Genomic DNA, 7,915 nt, shown 5'->3' with positions numbered 1-7,915 from the left:
ATATATTACATCAAAAATAGGTTTCTTGAATGTAGTTTTTACATAATATCATACAAGCATGGACTCCAAATCTTGTCCTTATTTTAGTATGCAACAGCGGAAGCTCTTAATAATCACCTGAGAATAAACATGCTTAAAACGTCAACAAAAATGTTGGTGAGTTATAGGTTTAACCTATATATTATCAAATCATAATAATAGACCACAAGATTTCATATTTCAATATACATCCCATACATAGAGATAAAATTCATTCATATGGTGAACACCTGGTAATCGACATTAACAAGATGTATATATAAGAATATCCCCATCATTCCGGGACACCCTTCGGATATGATATAAATTTCGAAGTACTAAAGCATCCGGTACTTTGGATGGGGTTTGTTAGGCCCAATAGATCTATCTTTAGGATTCGCGTCAATTAGGGTGTCTGTTCCCTAATTCTTAGATTACCAGAAATAATAAAAAGGGGCATATTCGATTTCGATAATTCAACCATAGAATGTAGTTTCACGTACTTGTGTCTATTTTGTAAATCATTTATAAAACCTGCATGTATTCTCATCCCAAAAATATTAGATTTTAAAAGTGGGACTATAACTCACATTCACCAAATATCACTTCGTCAAGAATTTGACTTGGCCATGGGTTGATTCACGAACCTATAACAATATATACATATATCAAAATATAATAGAAATATATTCACAATATTTTCTTTATTACGTGTTGATGATTTTTAGTTGTCCAGTTAGCGGTCCGATGTTAGAAGTCCACAATTGATCGTACATGAATAAATTAATATATATATCTTGAATCAATCCACGACCCAGTGTATACATATCTCAGTATTGATCACAACTCAAACTATATATATTTTGGAATCAACCTCAACCCTGTATAGCTAACTCCAACATTCACATATAGAGTGTCTATGGTTGTTCCGAAATATATATAGATGTGTCGACATGATAGGTCGAAACATTCTATACGTGTCTATGGTATCTCAATATTACATAATATACAATACAAGTTGATTAAGTTATGGTTGGAATGGATTTGTTACCAATTTTCACGTAGCTAAAATGAGTAGTTTTTACCAATTTTGTTTTGCTCGCCATTTCTTCGTTTCTAATCCGTTTTGAGTGATTTAAGCGGCCACGGTTTCGTATTGAACCTGAATTTATGAAACTAAACAGAAAAGGTATAGGTTTATAGTCGAAAATACAAGTTACAAGTCGTTTTTGAAAGAGGTAGTCATTTCCGTCGAAAGAACGACATCTTGATGACTGTTTTCAAAAACATACTTTCACTTTGAGTTTAACCATGATTTTTGGATATGGTTTCATGTTCATAAGAAAAATCATTTTCCCAGAAGTATAGCTTTTAAATTAAAGTTTTTCATAGTTTTTAATTATCCAAACCAAAACAGCCCCCAGTTGTAACTACGACGGCGTAAATCCGATTTTATGGTGTTTATCGTGTTTCCGGGTTTTAAATCATTAAGTTAGCATATAATATAGATATAGATCATGTGTATAGTTGATTTTAAAAGTGTAGTCAGAAGGATTAACTTTATTTGCGAACAAGTTTAGAATTAACTAAACTATGTTCTAGTGATTACTAGTTTACCACTTCGAATATGATAGCTTTTTATGTATGAATCGAATGATGTTATGAACATCATTACTACCTTAAGTTCCTTGGATAAACCTACTGGAAAAGATAAAAATGGATCTAGCTTCAACGGATCCTTGGATGGCTCGAAGTTCTTGAAGCAGAATCATGACACGAAAACAAGTTCAAGTAAGATCATCACTTAAAATAAGATTGTTATAGTTATAGAAATTGAACCAAAGTTTGAATATGATTATTACCTTGTATTAGAATGATAACCTACTGTAAGAAACAAAGATTTCTTGAGGTTGGATGATCACCTTACAAGATTGGAAGTGAGCTAGCAAACTTGAAAGTATTCTTGATTTTATGAAACTAGAACTTGTAGAATTTATGAAGAACACTTAGAACTTGAAGATAGAACTTGAGAGAGATCAATTAGATGAAGAAAATTGAAGAATGAAAGTGTTTGTAGGTGTTTTTGGTCATTGGTGTATGGATTAGATATAAAGGATATGTAATTTTGTTTTCATGTAAATAAGTCATGAATGATTACTCATATTTTTGTAATTTTATGAGATATTTCATGCTAGTTGCCAAATGATGGTTCCCACATGTGTTAGGTAACTCACATGGGCTGCTAAGAGCTGATCATTGGAGTGTATATACCAATAGTACATACATCTAAAAGCTGTGTATTGTACGAGTACGAATACGGGTGCATACGAGTAGAATTGTTGATGAAACTGAACGAGGATGTAATTGTAAGCATTTTTGTTAAGTAGAAGTATTTTGATAAGTGTCTTGAAGTCTTTCAAAAGTATATGAATACATATTAGAACACTACATGTATATATATTTTAACTGAGTCGTTAAGTCATCGTTAGTCGTTACATGTAAGTGTTGTTTTGAAACCTTTAGGTTAACGATCTTGTTAAATGTTGTTAACCCAATGTTTATAATATCAAATGAGATTTTAAATTATTATATTATCATGATATTATGATATATTAATATATCTTAATATGATATATACATTTAAATGTCGTTACAACGATAATCGTTACATATATGTCTCGTTTCGAAATCCTTAAGTTAGTAGTCTTGTTTTTACTTATGTAGTTCATTGTTAATACACTTAATGATATATTTAATTATCATATTATCATGTTATATATAATATAACAATGTATTAATATGCTTCATATATATTTAGTAAGACGTGGTTATAACGATAATCGTTATATGTATCGTTTCGATTTTCATACGTCAATAGTCTCCTTTTTAAGTATATAACTTATTGTTACTATTTTTAATGAGATACTTGATGATCATTATATCATGTTAAACATATATATTTATTCATTTATGTATCATCATGTCATATACAACTTATAGCGTTCGTGAATCATTGGTCAAACTGGGTAATCAGACGTTTACAAAATTTCCGTTTCAATTAACCAAGTCTTAACAAGTTTGATTGCTTAACATGTTGGAAACATTTAATCATGTAAATATAGTTTTCATTAAACATATAATCATAGAAAGATTCGGAAAAGTTCGGGTCACTACAATGAGGACAAGGTTAGTTTCGCCAGCTGCACTCTCAAGGACAGTGCATTAACTTGGTGGAATAATCTGGTGAACAGCTTGGGTAATGATGCTGCTTATAGTTTGACTTAGAACGCCTTCAAAGAGAGGATGATCACCCGTTATCGTCCCAGAGGTAAACTCAAAAAGTTGGAGACTGAGCTTAAGAACTTAAAGATGAAGGGCACCGATATCGATGCCTATGACCAAAGGTTCTTTGAATTAACGTTGTTGCGCCCAAATGCTTATCCTGAGGAAGACCTCAAGATTGAAGCGTATATTGATGGATTGTCCGACCAAATTGAGACTGGGGTTGATTCTAGTGAGCCCCAGACTATTGAAGTTGCCATCTCAATGGCGCATAAGCTGAATGACAAGATACTGAGAAGGGGTACGAAAACTGTGTCCGATGCTAGTGATGAAGTAGTTAAAAAGGCTGATGATGGAAAAAGGAAGTGGGATAACTCTCACAACCAGAATCAAAATCAGCAGAAGAAACAAAGTACTTCGGGTTCAAATAATAGTAGCCAGCGTGTTTGTCCAAGATGTTATAAAGCTCATGATGGTTATTGCTCGGTTACTTGTAATAGGTATTTTAAACAAGGACACATTGCTAAGGATTGCAAAGTAGTTATGCCGAATGTTGCTCCTCCTGCTTCAAGTGGTGGTAATAATGGTGGTAATGGTAATGGGAAGTCGAAAAATGGCGGTACTTAGAAGGTTTGTTATGAGTGTGGCAAGCCTGGGCATTTCCGTGATATGTGCCCTAATAAGAAGACTACTGAGAACGCGCGTGGAAGGGTGTTCAACATTAATGCCAGGTATACCGATGAAGATCCAAAATTTGTTACTGGTACGTTCTCGGTCAATGATTTATCGATTTATGTACTATTTGATTTAGGGACTGATTTAAGTTTTGTGTCAAGTAAATAATGCATGTTTTAAACAAGTGGACAATTATTTAAGAAATAATCTCCATGATACATCGGTTACCAAATACTACACATATGACATAACAGTCAAATATAATACATGACAAAGGTTTTATTGAATGCAACACTTCATTTAAACAAAAGCATGAGACTCCATGCACAACTTGCTCAGATAATGCAATAGCGGAAGACTTTCTTAAGGACCTGAGAATAAACATGCTTAAACAGTCAACACAAAGGTTGGTGAGATATATAGGTTTAGCATCGATATAAATATATACCACAAGATTTCATATTTATAAATATATGTACACTCGCAAGTGTATAAAAGTATTCTATAAGTTGTTGAGCGCTTCGGTAACCATACTTAACCATTAATGTGGCATATTCCCTTTATTATGAAATCTCCCTACACTGTACCAAGTGTAGTAAAAAAGAAGTACTATGCAACCGTTTACAATACTAGAGCGACTAGCCCGGTTGGGGTTGTCAAACCCGATAGATCTATCAATAGGATTCGCGCTTACATGTTCTTACAACATGTAAATATTAGTTACCAAACTATTAGGGAAGATATGCAATGTGGTACAACTCAACGTAGAATATATTTTAAGTACTTGTGTCCATGACGTAAAACATAAAATGCATGTATTCTCATCCCAAAATATTTTTAGAGTTTAAAAATGGGACTATATACTCACGGTAGTAAAAGTATATTAATAATAAGTTTTCAGCTTATTAAAAATATGGCCGTCGTCCTTGGATTCACCAACCTATAACAATAATAATGATTCAGATAATAATACGACATGTGAATAAAATAAAACAAGTTCATAGAATACTTATATATTAATTTTTAATATTTTTATGCCAGTAGTCCTTTGTTAGTAGTCCAAAATAGTCTGAAATTTCCAACAGTCCAATAATCGGTATATATATAATCTTAGAATTACCCCACGACGTATTGTATACGTATTGTCTTTGCATCAACCCAGAGATGTATTGTATATATATTGTCTTAGGATTTATCAAAATGTATTGTATACTTATTGTCTTAGGATTTATCAAAACGTATTGTATACTTATTGTCATGGAATGTACCAAGATTATTATATATATATACAATCACGGAATTAACTAAGATTATAATATTTTGTTATACTAATGATAACATGTCCAAATATATATAGGATATAGGAAAAGTTAGCAAGGATATGGTTAATATATTTTTTACAATATAAATTTCGTCCATACAACGTTAATTTTAGCAGATTTTGTTTTTCTCGCCAAATATTCATTACAACTCCGTTTAAAGTGAATCAAATTGCTATGGATTCCTTAAGAAGTTAATTTTTCAAAAACAATTCGAAAAGTTCAGCCCATATATTAATATTCAGAGTTTTACCCTCTTTTTGTGCCTGTGGACAGATTTGGAAGAATCCCGGCACCCACCCAATATATGATTTTTGATAAAATACTTCCACTTTGTCTAAAATCATGAAAAAAATACTGGAAGTCTTATTTACATATATTAACATATTTCCAAAGTCTTAGCCTCGAACTCAAAGACTAAGATAAGTTTTTAATTCCCAACCCAAAACAGCCAGCTTTTTGCCGAATGGAGATTAAACGATATATGTTAAGTGTCAAGGTGTTCTTCATATGTACAAGTTATAAGTTCTTATATTAACTTAATATAACATCATAATACATATAAATAAGTATTATTAGAGTTAATTTAGAAAGATTAGATTAGTTCTTCAAACAAGTTTAGAATCAACTAAACTATATTCTAGTTTATAAACTCTTATATAGATAGCTATAAACATATGAATTGAAAAATAGTTAAAGTAGAGTTTTTACCTCAAGTTTAGAATGTAAAGTTGCTGGAAAGAAGTAGTAGAACAAAACTTGAGAGAGTTCTTGCAAGTGTGTGTGAAAATTGGAAGTAAAATTTGAAAAATGAATGTGTAAAAATGAGTTAGAAATGGTGCTTATTTATAGGCTTGAAAATTTGGTTTTTAGTGAAAATATCTAAGATAAGTTAAAATGTATTAAGTCATGGATGACATATTAATTTGATTAGGTCATGGATGACATATTACACAAATAATTGCAGATTTCTATTGGTATATACCAATAGTAAGTACTTCTAGAAGCTGTGTATAATACGGGTAAAAATACCGTATGAATGCGAGTAGAATTCTTGAGGAAATTGAACGAAAATACGAGTATAGCTATCCTTTATATGTATTGGTATATTATAAAGTGTATTTAATACTTGTAAGGATGTATTTACACTCGTAATACTTTATATGTAAATACATTTTAACATAAGTTAATTACGTCGTTTAAATAGTAACATATATATTGTTCAAAAACTCTTTAAATTAGTAGTATGAAAATATATATTTAAAACTTTGTTAATATACTTAATGAGATATTTAATTATCATATTTTCAAGTTATATATATATATATATATATATATATATATATATATATATATATATATATATATATATATATATATATATATAATTAATACAAGTTATGACGTTCGTGAATCGTAAGAATAAAAGGGTGGTCAAACGTTTACATAAATTCCGTTTCAATTAATCAAGTCTTAACAAGTTTGATTGCTTAACATGTTGGAAACAATTAATTGTGTAAATATTAATCTCATATATATTAACGGAAAAATCCGGGTCGTTTTACACATAATTGTTCGTGAATCGTCAAGAGCAGTCGATGGGTAAATGAATACATGAACACAGTTCAAAGTTTTTTGAGATTTCAACGTTACAAACTTTGCTTATCGTGTCGGAAACATATAAAGATCAAGTTTAAATTTGGTCAGAAATTTTTGGGTTGTCACAGTACCTACCCGTTAAAGAAATTTCGTCCCGAAATTTGATTGGGATGGTCATGACTGACAATAAGTATGTTTTCATGACTCTTATGAGTTGGAAATTAGAGTTTTGTTGTCATTAAGTAATATGGATAAGACAATGTGTTTATGTGAAGAGTACAAGTGAAGTTACCACAAAAGAGTGAAATGAGTAGGTGTAGATTCGTCATATCTCTTGACGTAGATAGGATTAATTTCCAAGTTCAAGAGATTTGGAGAAAATCTTCGTAATAAGATTTGATTCTTCGGTAATCAAGGGAATTAGGATCCGCTTTAAATGCGATCATCTATTTTGGTTGCTCTGTCAGATATTTTACTATAAATCCACCCCCTTCGTTTCCTTACAACTCACACCTTCTATTCTTTCTCTCTCAACTCATACTTTAAAGTATTCGTCAATATGCTCCATCCGGTTCTAATCCTTAATATACTCCTAACTTTTATATCCGTCATTCTTCTTTTCATCTGCCGCTGGAAGAATCTATTCACTTCTACTATACTCTTGGTTTTATAGTGTTTTTAGTTCTCCCGTGTCTCTTCGTTGCAATACATATTGATATACACGGTTTGTAATTTATGTATTATCGTCGGGCCTTATATCTTTCCTTATTTTTTGGAGTTCCCGCTCCTGTTTTTCCATAATCATTGACATCTACGGTTAATGGTCTTTTATGTTTGCTGCGATTTATACCCCCTTTCTATTTCGGAGCTTCATGCTTTTGTTTTGTTTTCGCAAGTAATGGTCCAAAATTCGTAGGTATGGAGTTTCAAATTATACAAAGTGGAAAGGAAAGGTAGTAGCACGATTTGATTTGTCAAATTACCAGAATATCCGAAAAAGACCAAATCATCAATAAAATATT

The sequence above is a fragment of the Rutidosis leptorrhynchoides genome, chromosome 5, assembly GCF_046630445.1.
Source record: "Rutidosis leptorrhynchoides isolate AG116_Rl617_1_P2 chromosome 5, CSIRO_AGI_Rlap_v1, whole genome shotgun sequence".
Lineage (NCBI taxonomy): Eukaryota > Viridiplantae > Streptophyta > Magnoliopsida > Asterales > Asteraceae > Rutidosis > Rutidosis leptorrhynchoides.
Note: the sequence above shows the minus strand (reverse complement) of the source record.